General features: G+C 40.2%; 1 protein-coding gene across 1 annotated transcript in view; it reads right to left on the bottom strand.

The window, feature by feature from the left end:
* The window catches only part of HAAO (3-hydroxyanthranilate 3,4-dioxygenase), a 146878-nt gene that overhangs the window by 46364 nt on the left and 86388 nt on the right, over positions 1–14126 (bottom strand). The gene's annotated exons all lie outside the window — the stretch shown is intronic.

Genomic DNA, 14126 nt, shown 5'->3' with positions numbered 1-14126 from the left:
ACTAATAGTCCATCGTATCGATTCTTTCCATTTTTTAATAATGGAGAAAGGGTTGGCATTTTCAAAAGGAAATTTGCCAAAAACTGCTTTGTAAGAGGTGATTAATTTTAAAATGCACAAAGCAGAAAAGTGATCAGACTCGGTAAGTGCAGGTTTCTAACCTTCACAGGTAACTCACTGACCACCAGGAGTCTCTTAGGTACTTCTCAGAGCTCAGCTCAAAGCAAGATCCCAAACAGACAACAATAAATGAATGAGAGATCATTCTGTCAGCCTCCTATCACAGAGAAATTCCTTCCACAAAACCCCAGCTCCTATTTGAAAACTACAAGCATCACAATTTCAGTTCCTCTCAAGGCAACCTATTCCATTTTCCAACAACTGTTATGGTTAGAACATTCTTCAATATTGTTTCTGTCCCTGCTGGTTACTGCTGGAATGGCAGTGGCTTTGGCAACTGTTTCTCTGTTAAGATGGTAGAGTTGGAAGGAAGCTAAACTAGTTGTTCTTTCCTTAATTTAGAAATCTTCAGCTAAGAAATTGATTAGGCCATAAACAACAAACATACTGTGAACCTATTTGTGGTCCAATGTCTTTTTTTTTTTTTTTGAGACGGAGTCTCGCTCTGTCGCCCAGGCTGGAGTGCAGTGGCCACATCTCAGCTCACTGCAAGCTCCACCTCCCGGGTTCATGCCATTCTCCTGCCTCAGCCTCCCGAGTAGCTGGGACTACAGGTGTCCGCCACATCGCCCGGCTAGTTTTTTGTATTTTTTAGGAGAGACGGGGTTTCACCATGTTAGCCAGGATGGTCTCGATCTCCTGACCTCGTGATCCACCCGTCTCGGCCTCCCAAAGTGCTGGGATTACAGGCTTGAGCCACCGCGCCTGGCCTGGTCCAATGTCTTAAAGTGATGTTGATAGAATTTTTTAAGGTTGTGGTGGGTGATAAAAATCAAGTCAGCAGGGCATGGTGGCTCACACCTAATTCCAACACTTTGGAAGGCTGAGGCAGAAGGATTGCTTGAGCCCAGGAGTTCAAGACCAGCCTGGGTAACATGGGGAACCCTGTCTCTACAAAAAATACATAAATTAACCCAGTGTGGTGAGGCACACCTGTAGTCTCAGCTACTTGGGAGGCTGAGGTGGGAGGCTCACCTGAGCCCAAGAGGTAGAGGCTGCAGTGAGCTGAGATTACACCACTGCACTCCAGCCTGAGTGATTCTGTCTCAATTAAAAAAAAAAATCAAGTCAGAATACAGGAAAATGCTTTAAAAACCACAAAGTATTATGACATTTTGATTAGCATCAGATCACTGGCTTAGGCCTGACTATACTGTGTAGTGGCTTCAAGAAGGAAGTGGGTAAGTACGAAGTGACCAAACTGGGAAGGAAGCTTGAAGTGACAACTGAACAGCCCCAGGCCCCAGCAGGAGAGAAACCTGATGTAACCCAGGCTGACCTTGGCTTTGTAGAATGCTTGGATGAAGACAAGCTCATCAGAGCTAGGGGTGACACAGCCTGAAAGGAGTGCACATTCAGTAGAATTTGGAAGAAGAGTGGAGCCAATCCAGAGACAAATGTTTCTGACAAATGACAAGATGCAATTTTCATAGAGATAATTGTAAGTCTATGTTCAGTTCAAAGTGCCATGTGTGAGGATGCCTGGCTTGACAGTTGTTTTCATGTAAAAGATCTGGGGATCTCGGATGTGTGCAACCTTGGTCGTGCCAGCAGTGTGACCCAACTGCTAAGAATGTCAACCGATTATTAATGCATTACTGTATAATGCATTACATGGTGTAGTGTCAGGGATCACAAAACAGCCATCTGTGGAACAAATCTAGCCTGCAGACAGATTTTGTTTGGCCTTCCAGCACTAACTTGCAAAGTACTGACATTAAAAAAAAAATCATTTGCCTACATATTCGGAGATTTCACAGAAATGCTGAGATTTTCAGTTTCTAATGAAAAGTCAGGGCTGGGTGCGGTGCCTCACGCCTGTAATCCCAGCACTTTGGGAGATGGAGGTGGGTAGATCACCTGAGGTCAGGAGTTCAAGACCAGCCTGGCCAACATGGCGAAACCCCATCTCTACTAAAAATACAAAAATTAGCCGTGCCTGTAGTCCCAGCTACTGGGGGGAGCTGAGGCAGGAGAATCTCTTGAACCTGGGAGGCGGAGGTTGCAGTGAGCCGAGATCACACCACTGTATTCCAGCCTGGGAGACAGAGTGAGACCTTGTCTCAAAAAAAAAAAAAAACAAAAAAAAAAAACAAGTCAGAAGCCCAGCCATCTGGGGCCTTTATTCCTACATAGCAAGACTGACTGCCCAACTTGGATGTGTATGTGGCTTTTGGTTTGCCACGGTCCCTGTCACTCTCTATTAGTCTCCAACACAGAGGTAGGTGCCAGCTGCCATGATTCACTGGCTTGCTTTGCTGTTTTCTTTATCCCAGACTCATTTCAGTCATTTGTACCCTACAGATATTGAGTGTGTGGCCTCCATATGGGTAAAAGGAGGGGGTCCTGTTGAACTCTCAGTAGGTCAGAACACAGCCAGAGGGCTGTGATCTGTAGAAACAAGCTCATTTAAATTCAACAAAACAAAACCAAAGCCCAATTCTTTATTATGGAAAATTTCAAACATACACAAAAGTAGAGAGAACAGTATAGTTAACCCCCATGTTTCCGCTTTAAAGAATTGTCAACATTGTTTCATCTATATCCTTCCCACAACATTCACCCCTTACCCCTGGAATATTTTGAAGGAAATCCTAGATATGGTTTAATTTAACCTGTCAACACTTCAGCATATATACCCAACAGCTAATCACTTTTTTAAAAAAGCATAACCACAGTATGATTATTACACCCAACAAGAGTAATAATAATTACTTAGCTTCATCTCATATATCATCTGCATTCAAATTGCTACCCATATCTCTGAAAAATATTTTTACAGTTGGTTTGTTTGAATCAAGATCCAAACATGGGGCGTATTTGGCATTTGATTGGTGTATCCTTTAAGTCTCTTTTAATCTATTCCAACTCCCTCTCTTTCCACCCCCTTTTATGACATTTCTTTGTTGACCTTTAGAATTTCCCACAGATTTTGGCTAATTATGTGCTCAAGGTTTTCTTCAGCCCCATGTTCTTCAATCCCTCAAGGCAATTATATCTAGAAGCTTTACAGTATTCAGATTATTTTCCCCCTAAAATATATTCTAGATGGTACTGTGTGCTATTGCATTACAAAAGAAAGTACATAATGTCTGGTTGTCCCACATTTAGAAATATTACTTTTGATTGATGATTTCAGCATGGTCAGCAAAATCCATCCATTATAAAATCCTTCATCAGCCTCTAATCCTTCATCAGCATGGTCGGCTGAATCCATCCATTTAAAAATCCTTCACCAGCCTCTAACCTAATGTTTTAGCAGCCATTGATTATCTTGGTCTAAACCTATTATTTTTATTGAGGATTCCCCAATGGCGCTTTTCTATTATTCCTTCTGCATTTATGACTATGGAAGCACAATTCACATAAGAAAGACTAGATAATTGCTTGATTCTTTCTCTTTTTGATTCCCTAATAATTTCTAAAGATAACCAATAAGTTTTACATTTTAAAGCTTTTTTGAGTTATAGTTTATGTACAATGAACTGCATTAATAATGTTGAATAGCTTTTCATATGCTTATTAGACATTAATATATCCTCTTTGGTGAAGTATTTTTTTGTTTTTGTTTTGTTTTGTTTTTGAGATGGGGTCTTGTTCTGTCCCCCAGCCTAGAGTGCGGTGGCGTGATATCACAGCCTCAAACTCCTGGATTCAAGCAATCCTCTTGTCACAGCCTCCCCAGTAGCTGGGACCATAGGTGCGAGCCACCACTCTGGGCTTCTGTCTGCTTTTTATTGAGTTGCTTCTCTTTTCATCATTGGGTTGTAGAGCTTTTCTGTATAATCTAGATATAGTTCCCTTGTTGGATATATAATATGTATATTTTTTGAGACAGAGTCTTGCTCTGTCACCCAGGCTGGAGTGCAGTGGTGCAATCTCAGCTCACTGCAATCTCCGCCTCCCAGGTTCAACTGATTCTCCCGCCTCAGCCCCCTGAGTAGCTGAGACTACAGGTGCACACCATCATGCCCAGCTAATTTTTGTATTTTTAGTAGAGACAAGGTTCACCATGTTGGCCAGACTGGTCTTCAATTCCTGACCTCAGGTGATCCATCCACCTCGGCCTCCCAAAGTGCTGGGATTTCAGGTGTGAGCCACTGTGCTTGGCCTGTGGATATATAATTTGTAATTTCTTCCAGTTTGTGGCTTGGGTTTTCATTTTTTAATGTCTATTAAAGAGCAAAATCTTAACATTTTGATGAAGTTCAATTCATTGATTTCTTTACCCATTATTGATTGTACTTTTGGTGCTACATCTAAGTAACCTTTGTCTAACTCAAGGTCACCAAGATTTTAGTCCATGACTTAGTTCTTACATTTAGGTTTATGCTCCATTTTGAGTTGACTTAATTTTTGTGTATGGTGTGAGGTAAGGGTCTTATTTTGAGAGGGGGTGGGATATGTGGGTATCTAAATTATGGCACAATTTGTTGAAAAGCTTATTCTTTCCTGATTGAATTGCCTTGGTATCTTATCAAAAATAAGCTGTCCATAAATGTGTTGCTCTGTTGCTGTACTTTCATTCTGTTCTATTGACCTGTCAGTATAGTGTCATGCCAACACTACACTGTGCTGATTACTGTACATTTAGAGTAAGTTTGGAAACTAGGTATTATAAATTCTCCAATTTTTTTTTTTTTTTTTTTTTTGAGACAGAGCCTTGCTCTGTCACCCATGCTGGAGTGCAGTGGTGCAATCTTGGCTCACTGCAAGCTCCACCTCCTGGGTTCACGTCATTCTCCTGCCTCAACCTCCCAAGTAGCTGGGACTACAGGCGCCCACCACCACAACCGGCTAATTTTTTGTATTTTAATAGAGACAGGGTTTCACCGTGTTAGCCAGGATGGTCTCGATCTGCTGACCTCATGATCCTCCCGCCTCAGCCTCCCAAAGTGCTGGGATTACAGGCGTGAGCCACCGTGCCTGGCCTATAAATTCTCCAGTTTTGTTCTTCTCTTTCAAAATGGTTTTGGCCATTACAGGTCCTTTACATTTTCATATAAATTTTAGATTCAGTTTACCAATTTCTATGAAAAAGTCTGCTTGGATTTGATAGAAATTCTGTTAAATGTATTGATCAATACATTCAACAATTTGAGAATTACCTTCTTCAAAATATGTCTTCTGCAGATCACCTGAGGTCAGGAGTTCGAGACCAGCCTGGCCAACATGGTGAAACCCCATCTCTACTAAAAATACAAAAATTAGCTGGGTGTGGTGGCGGATGCTTGTAATCCCAGCTACTTGGGAGGCTGAAGCATGAGAATTGCTTGAACCTGGGAGGCAGCAGAGGTTGCAGTGAGCTGAAATCACACCACTGCACTCCAGCCTGGGAGATAGAGTGAGACTCTGTCTCCAAAAAAAAAAAAAAGTCTTCTGATTCCATAAACACAGAATATCTCTCCATTTATTTAGGCCTTCCATTTCTTTAAGCAATGTTTCATAGTTTTTTCTTTTTAAGACAGGTCTCAAAAAATGTAAATGTATGTGTTCAATGTATTGATCAATACATTCAACGATTTCAGAATTACCTTCTTAAAAGTGTGTCTTCTGATTCCATAAACACAGCATACCTCTCAATTTATTTAGGCCTTCAATTTCTTTAAGCAATGTTTTGTAGTTTTTTTTTTTTTTTTTTTTTTTTTTGAGACAGGGTCTCACTCTGTTGTCCAGGCTGTAGTGCAGTGGTGCAATTATGGCCCACTGCAGCCTCAACTTCCTGGACTCAAGTGATCCTCCCATGTCAGCCTTCCAAGTAGCTGGGACTACAGGCACATGCCACCACGCCTGGTTATTTTTTGTAATTTTTGCAGAGGCAGGGTTTTGCCATGTTGCCCAGGCTGTTCTCAAACTCCTGGGCTCAAATGATCCTCCCTCCTTGGCCTCCCAAAGTGCTGGGATTACAAGGGTGAGCCACAAGGCCTGGCCCTATTTCTTTATTAAATATTTTGTGAATTCACGGTGAAGTTCTGTGGGCCTACAGTTTTCCTTGTGAGAAGGTTTTTTGTTTTGAAAATCCTGTAAGTTTAAGAGTTTAATATGTGTAAAGCTATTGAGGTTATCTATTAATTCTTGAGTATACTTAAGTACTTTGTGTCTTTCAAAAAGTCTATTTCATTTGATTTCTTACATTTATTGGCATAAAATTTTCACAATAGTCCCTCTCCTTATCTTTCTAAATTATCTGTAAGATCTGTAGTGATGTCCCTTCTCTAATTCCTAATATAGGTAATTTGCGTCTTTTCTCTCTCGCTCTCTCTTTTTAAAAAAATCAGTTTGGTTAGGGGTTTTTTACTTTCATTTATCTTCTCAAAGAATTAGCTTTTGGCTGGGCATGGTGGCTCATGCCACTTTGGGAGGCCGAGGTGGGTGGATCACTTGAGGTCAGGAGTTTGAGACCAGCCTGGCCAACATGGTGAAACCCCATCTCTACTAAAAATACAAAAAAATTAGCTGGTGGGTGGGTGCCTGTAATCCTAGCCACTTGGGAGGTGCACCACTGCACTCCAGCCTGGGTGACAGAGTGAGGCTCTCAAAACAAACAAACAAACAAAAACCAAAAACCTCTTTTTACAATTTTTTCATTTTTATTTTTTTGAGATTTTAGTTTTACTTTTCCTATGGTGCTGATAAAAACTCTTTTGTTAATGAGTATATTCTTTCCCTTTGAAAATTTCATTCTGCCTATTCCTCTGTCTAAGACTAAGGTCTTTTCACTCATTTCCTTTTAATCTTCTTTTTTTCTTTACATTTATTTTTATCTTATCTATTTTCTTCTTCTTTTTAACTTGAACTGTAAAACTGAATTACCTTTAATTGCCTGGATTCTCCCTGCTGGTTGAGTCCCCCCTAGGGGGTACAGGCAGGCAGTTGGGGTAGAGTCTAAGCTCTGGGAAAGCCTGGTGGGGTAAGGAGCTTTGCTTCCTTATTTTGGTTCTCGGTCTTTCCCCAGTAAATCTTTGGCACAACAACTTTTGACCTTAGTGATCTAGGGGACTAGATGCCCCTCCGTTTCTTATAACAATAGGTCATCCATGGTGACTGCGGTTGAAACTCCAAGGAACATGGATCCTGGAAAAGAGAGGACTGAGGATGGATTTCTGAGCTGCTTTCAAATATTTGTGAAAGAAGAAATAGTCACAGACAGTGTTGCCCTAGAGAAAAGAACATGAGGCCAGGCATGGTGGCTCATGCCTGTAATCCCAGCACTTTGGGAGGCCGAGGCAGGTGGATCAGGAGGTCAGGAGTTTGAGACCAGCCTGGCCAACACGGTGAAACCCCGTCTCTACTAAAAATACAAAAATTAGCCGGGTGTGGTGGTGCGCACCTATAATCCCAGCTACTCAGGAGGCTGAGGCAGGAGAATCGCTTGAACCTGGGAGGTGGAGGTTGCAGTGAGCTGAGATCATGCCATTGCACTACAGCCTGGGCAACAGAGTGAGACTCAGTCTCAAAAAAAAAAAAAAAAAAAAAAAAAGAGAAAAGAATATGAGCTTAGAACTAGAGCCCGTGGGTGATGACCACAAGGAGGCAAACTTATTTTTAAAGTAATTAGCACTGTTGAGAAATAGGATGGGTTGACCAATGGAGTGCATTTCCCAGATTTAAAAGTGATTGAGGCTGAGTGATTGAGGCTCATGCCTGTGGTACCAGCACTTTGGGAGGCTGAAGTTGGAGGATTGCTTCAGCCCAGGAGCTCAAGACCAGCTCAAGACCAGCCTGGGCAACATAGTGAGACCCCATCTCTACCAAGAAAAAAGTGATGGAGTAGAAGCTGGGAGAAGAGAGTCTTGCATTGGCTGGGAGATTGCTTTGGGTAGTATGGACATTTAACAATATTAATCCTTCCAATCCGTGAACATGGAATATTTTTCCATTTCTGGTGTCCTCTTCAATTTCTTTCATTAGTGTTTTATAGTTTCATTATAGAGATCTTTCATTCCTTTGGTTAATTCCTAGGTATTTAATGTTATGTGTGGCTATTGTAAATGGGATTACTTTAACAATTTCTTTTTCACATTGTTCACTGTTGACATACAGAAATGCTACTGAATTTTGTATGTTGATTTTGTATTCTGCAAATGTACTGAATTTTTTTTATCAGTTCTAATAGTTTTCTTGTGGAATCTTTAGGTTTTCCCAAATCTAAGATCATATCATCTGCAAAAAAGGATAATTTGACTTCTTCCTTTCCATTTTGGATGCCCTTTCTTTCTTTCTCTTGCCTGATTTCTCTAGCTAGGACCTCCAGTAATATGTTGAATAACAGTGGTAACAGTGGGCATCCTTGCCATGTTCCAGATCTTAGAGAAAAGACTTTCGGTTTTCCCACATTCAGTATGGTACTAGCCGTGTGTCTATCATACATGGCTTTTATTATGTTGAGGTGTGTTCATTCTATCCCCAGTTTTTTTTTTTTGTTTTTTTTTTTTGAGATGGAGTCTCACTCTGTCCCCCAGGTTGGAGTGCAGTGGCTTGATCTTGGCTCACTGCAAGCTCTGCCACCCAGGTTCACGCCATCCTCCTGCCTCAGCCTCCCGAGTAGCTGGGACCACAGGGGCCCACCACCACACGTGGCTAATTGTTTTTATATTTTTGGTAGAGACGGGGTTTCACTGTGTTAGCCAGGATGGTATCAATCTCTTGACCTCGTGATCCGCCCGTCTCGGCCTCCGAAAGTGCTGGGATTACAGGCGTGAGCCACCACGCCCGGCCTATCCCGTTTTTTTGAGGGTTTTTATTATGAAGGGATGTTGAATTTTATCCAATGCTTTTTCAGCATCAGTTGAAATAATCATATGGTTTTTATCTTTCCTTCTGTTGATATGATGTATCACATTGATTGATGTTTTATGTTGAACCATCCTTGCTTCCCAGGGATAAATCCCACTAGTTGCGAAGAATTATCTTTCTAATATATTGTTGAATTCGGTTTGCTAGTATTTTGTCGAGGATTTTTGCATCAATATTCATCAGAGGTACTGCCTTGTAGTTTTCTCTTTTTGATATGTCTTTGTCTGGGTTTGGTATCAGGGTAATTCTTGCCTCACAGAATGAGTTTGGAAGTATTCCCTCCTCCTCTGTTTTTTGGAATAGTTTGGGTAGGATTGGTAGTAGTCTTTTAAATGTTTGTTAGAATTCAGCAGTGAAGCCATCAAGTCCTGTGCTTTTCTTTTCTGGGAGACTTTTTATTATGGCTTCAATCTCATTAGTTGTTACTGGTCTGTTCAGGTTTTTGATTTCTTCCTGGTTCAATCTTGGTAGGTTGTACACATCTAGGAATTTGTCTATTTCTTCTAAATTTTCCAATTTATTGGCATATAGTTGCTCATAGTAGCCACTAATGACCCTTTGAGTTTTTGTGGTATCACAAAAACAGTAGTAATGTCTCTTTTTAATTTCTGATTTTATTTATTTGGATCATCTCTCTTTTTTTCATACTTAGTCTGGCTAAAGGTTTGTCAATTTTGTTTAACTTTTCAAAAAACAAACTTTCTGTTTCATTGATCTTTTGTATTTTTTAAATTTCAATTTAATTTATTTCTGCTCTAATCTTGATGATTTCTTTCTATGTAATAATTTTTGGTTTGTTTACTCTTGCTTTCCTAGTTCTTTAAGATGCATTATTAGATTGTTGATTTGAATTTTTTCCTCTTTTTTGATGTGGGCACTTACAGCTATAAACTTCCCTGCTAGTACTGCTTTTGCTGTATCCCATAGGTTTTGATATACTGTGTTTACATTATCATTTGTTTCAAGAAATTTTTCAATTTTCTTTTTAATTTCTTCATTGACCCACTGGTCATTCAGGAGCATATTGTTTAATTTCCATGTATTTGTATAGTTTCCAAAATTCCTCTTGTTATTAATTTCTAGTTTTATTCTATTGTGGTCAGAGAAGATGCTTGATGTTATTTCAATTTTTTGAATGTTTTAAGACTTGTTTTGTGACTTAGCATATAGTCTATCCTTGACAATGATTCATGTGCCGAGGAAAATAATGTGTATTCTGTGGCTCTTGGATGAAATGTAGTGTAAAAATCTATTAGAGCCATTAGGTCTATAGTACAGATAAAGTTTGATGTTTCTTTGTTGAGGTTTTGTTTGGAAGATCTGTTTAATGCTAAAAGTTGTGTGTTGAAGTCTCCAACTATTATTGTATTGGGTCCTATCTCTCTCTTTAGCTCTAATAATATTTCTTTTATATATCTGGGTGCCCCAGTGTTGGGTACATATATGTTTAAAATTGCTATATCCTTTTGCTGAATTGACCCCTTTCTCATTATATAATGACCTTCTTTGCCTCTTCTTACAGTTTTTGTCTTGAAATCTATTTTGTCTGATATAACTACAGTGACTCCTGCTCTTTTTTTGTTTCCATTGGCATGAAATACCTTTTTCCATCCCTTTATTTTCAGTCTCCATATGTCTTTACAGGTGAAGTATGTTTCTTGTAGGCAACAGATCAATGGGTCTTGTTTTTTTTTACCCATTCAGCCAGTCTGTGTCTTTTGACTGGAGAGTTTAGTTTATTTACATTCAATGTTATTCTTCATAAGGACCTACCTCTGCCATTTTCTTATTTGTTTTCTGGTTGTTTTGTGGTCTTTCCTTTCTTCTTTCTTTCATTCATATCTTCCTCTAGTGAAGTGATTTTCTCTGGTGATATGAATGAGTTTCTTGCTTCTTATTTTTTGTGGTAATTTTCAAATTTCTTGATGAGAATTTTCTTTAGAAGGAAGAGGCTAAACCAAAAATTATTGTAATCTTTCAATCTGTTAAACTGGCCCAGGGATAAAGTCAGCATGTCCTTCCCTGTGCTTTTGTACAAAGCCTGGCCCCTCCATCAGCACACCTGCCATTTCCACTATGAGGACTCAAAGTTAACATATTCAAAACACAACTTTGGCTTTTTTCCTCTTCCAAACATGCGCTTCCCCTAGTCCTTCCCATTCCACAAAATGGTCCTTTCATCCATTCACCCAATTCTAACTGAAAAACTTGGGAGACAGCTTTGATTGTACCCTTCTAACTCCTCCTACATCTAATCCATCAGCAAGCCCTGTGTCTTCCTCCAATCTGTTTCCTGAATCCTTGCCCTTCTCCCCATCTGCAGTTTCTGTTATGTCCCACTTAGACGATTGCAGGAGCCTCTTAACTGGCTTCCAACTTCCACTTCTTGTCCCTCTTCAATCCTTTCTCCATACGGAAGCCCAAATTAACCTTTAATGACACAAGTCAGACTCTGTCATTTCCTTGCTTAATGCCACCTATGGCTTTCCACTCCATCTATGGCTTTCCACTGCATGCAGAATAAAATACAAAGGCCTACAGTGGTCCAGATGGCCCCACGTGTCTGCACTGGCTGCTGCCCACCTCGTCAGCTTCAGCTCCCCTCACTCTGTCCCAGCTTGCTATGCTCCAGCTGCTCTTGTCTTCCTAGTTCTTGTTTCTGCCTTGGGGCTTCTGCAATGGCCATTCCTTCCCCAGGAACAGTTTCCCCGGCATCTTAGGATGGCTAGCTGCTCAACCATCAGGGCTCAGTCAAATATCACCTTCTTAGAGATGCCTTTGAACATAGTCTCTCCCCACCAAATTATTCTGTTTGTCTCTTTCTCATTATATTTACTATGATCTAAATTTATTACACTTTTATACAAGTGTTAATTGCTTATCTTGCATCATTAGGATATCAGTTCCTACTGGGCCAAGCTAGTAGGTACTCAACAAATATTTAATGAATGAATGGCAGAAAGTGGAGAAGCAGCACACGGGCACATACTCTAACGCTGAGAAGAGGGCACGTGTCCAGGTGCTTCGGGTGTGCTTTGCAGATTCAGGGCTGAAGCCTGGTGTTTAGAAAATTCTTTTCAGTCTTTCCAAGGTCTCATCCCCAAGCACGTGCGTGCCCTGCCTCAGGTGGCATCCTGATGGGCTGAAGAGTAATGCTCTCACTACATGCCAATGAGAAACCACAGCCTGAGAGTGTTGGAGCCGTGGCTCGCATACATTGGTGTTTATAAGAATCATCTGGGGAGCTTGTTACAAAGCACGTTCCTGGGTTATGGCCCTAGAGATTCTATCAACTCTACTGATGAAGTCCTGGAGCTAGACTGTGAGGCAACACAAGGACTGGGTGACCATTTTGTCCAGTTTTAGCCCTGAAGGCCTCAACTTCCAGAACATTCCTCAGTGCCTGGCAAACCAGGTTGGTTTGTTGCTCTAATGGAAGATGTTCAGAGAGGCAAGGGGTAGCTGATGAAGTAGTGAAGAATGGTTTTTTGCAGGAGCTGAGGGGGTTTCTTATCCTAGGCATTGGTTTTTGGCTGCCTTCTTGGCCTTGCCTTTGAGCCAGTCTAGGTTTCTCAGGCTCTAAGCCCAGATAGAAGGGTAAGGAAACCATTGTTTCTTAGACACCTGCAATGAACTGTCTGCTGCTCTACATTTTTTATTACCTAATTTATTCCTCAGAAGCCTTTTTTGACTCCCATTTTAGAGACAAGCCACTGAGGCTGGATAATGGTTCTGTACTTGCCCAAGCTCAGACATCTGCAAAACGGAGGAGATGGGAGCAACAAAATCCACCTGACTCAGAAACCCGGCCCTTTCTATGTGTTTTGCTGAGGCGGAGGATGGGGGGCAGAGATGTGGCTGGGACCTTATCTTGACAGATGTCCCTCAGTCCAGGGGGATGGGGCTCTCTTGGGATCTAGGGAAGACCCCAGTGACTAGACAGTGAACTACCTTTTTTTTAAAAAAAGAATTAAACTATTTTATTTAACATGTCATAGATAGTCATAAAGCAAGTCCATGCATTTAGTTTTCTGATATCCTAATGTATTTCCACAAACCTTTTAAGTCTATAATTTTATATAGTTTTTCATCAAGGAGGCAAGATATATGTAATTTCTCTTTTTTTTTTTTTTTTTTTTTTAAGATGGAGTCTCGATCTGTCACCCAGGCTGGAGTGCAGTGGCGCAATCTCGGCTCAGTGCAAGCTCTTCCTCCCAGGTTCAAACAATTCCCCTGCCTCATCCTCTCGAGTAGCTGGGACTACATGCACATGCCACCACGCCTGGCTAAATTTTGTATTTTTAATAGACATGGGGTTTCACCATGTTGGTCAGGATGGTCTCGAACTCCTGACCTCGTGATCCACCCACCTTGGCCTCACAAAGTGCTGGGATTACAGGCATGAGCCACCATGCCCGGCCTATAATTTCTTTCTATATGTAACTAATTAAAGGTTTTTAAGAGGGTTTAATCTCTAAATCAGTAACAATTTAGTCATAACACCATACAAACACATTTAAATATTCAGGAAAGAGATTTTTAAGATTATTGCTTAGTCTTATAAAATGGTGAATTTTAACCAAATTGATACCTCTGTATTCTTATTTATGTTTCCTATACTCTTACATCATACTGCTTGGCAAGTAATGTAAGTTTTGACATAATTTAAAAATTCAATTATTGTAAACAAATTCTAATTTGTTAAACAATTTATATATTCCCCTTTACTAACTACACTGCCTCAAAATTAATCCTCATTAAAAAAGTAATCATCCCACATAGAAAAAACTGCAGAACTTCCTCTTTCTTAAATATTTTCAAATAATGTAAAAACACAAATCCATGAAAAAACTGATTAAAAATTGACATTTCATCTTCCTTTACTAATTATGGAATAATAGAAAGACGTAAAAATCATGTTCCTTAATATTTCTCTGCTTAACAGAGAAATATGAAGAAATACTGCAATTATGGTTGTGGGCTATTTTCTAGCTTCTTCAAGTACGGGACACAACTATGGTTCCTACCAGTAAGGAGAAATGAATAATCTATCTTACATAACACAAAAGAAAGATGAGAGGTTCAAAAAGATAAACTGACTTTGGCATTTTTAAGAACCTAATGTTAACCCTGAAATGCCAGATTGAGTA

This window comes from Macaca mulatta, chromosome 13, assembly GCF_049350105.2.
Source record: "Macaca mulatta isolate MMU2019108-1 chromosome 13, T2T-MMU8v2.0, whole genome shotgun sequence".
Classification (NCBI taxonomy): domain Eukaryota; kingdom Metazoa; phylum Chordata; class Mammalia; order Primates; family Cercopithecidae; genus Macaca; species Macaca mulatta.
This window is presented reverse-complemented; position numbering and strand designations above follow the sequence as displayed.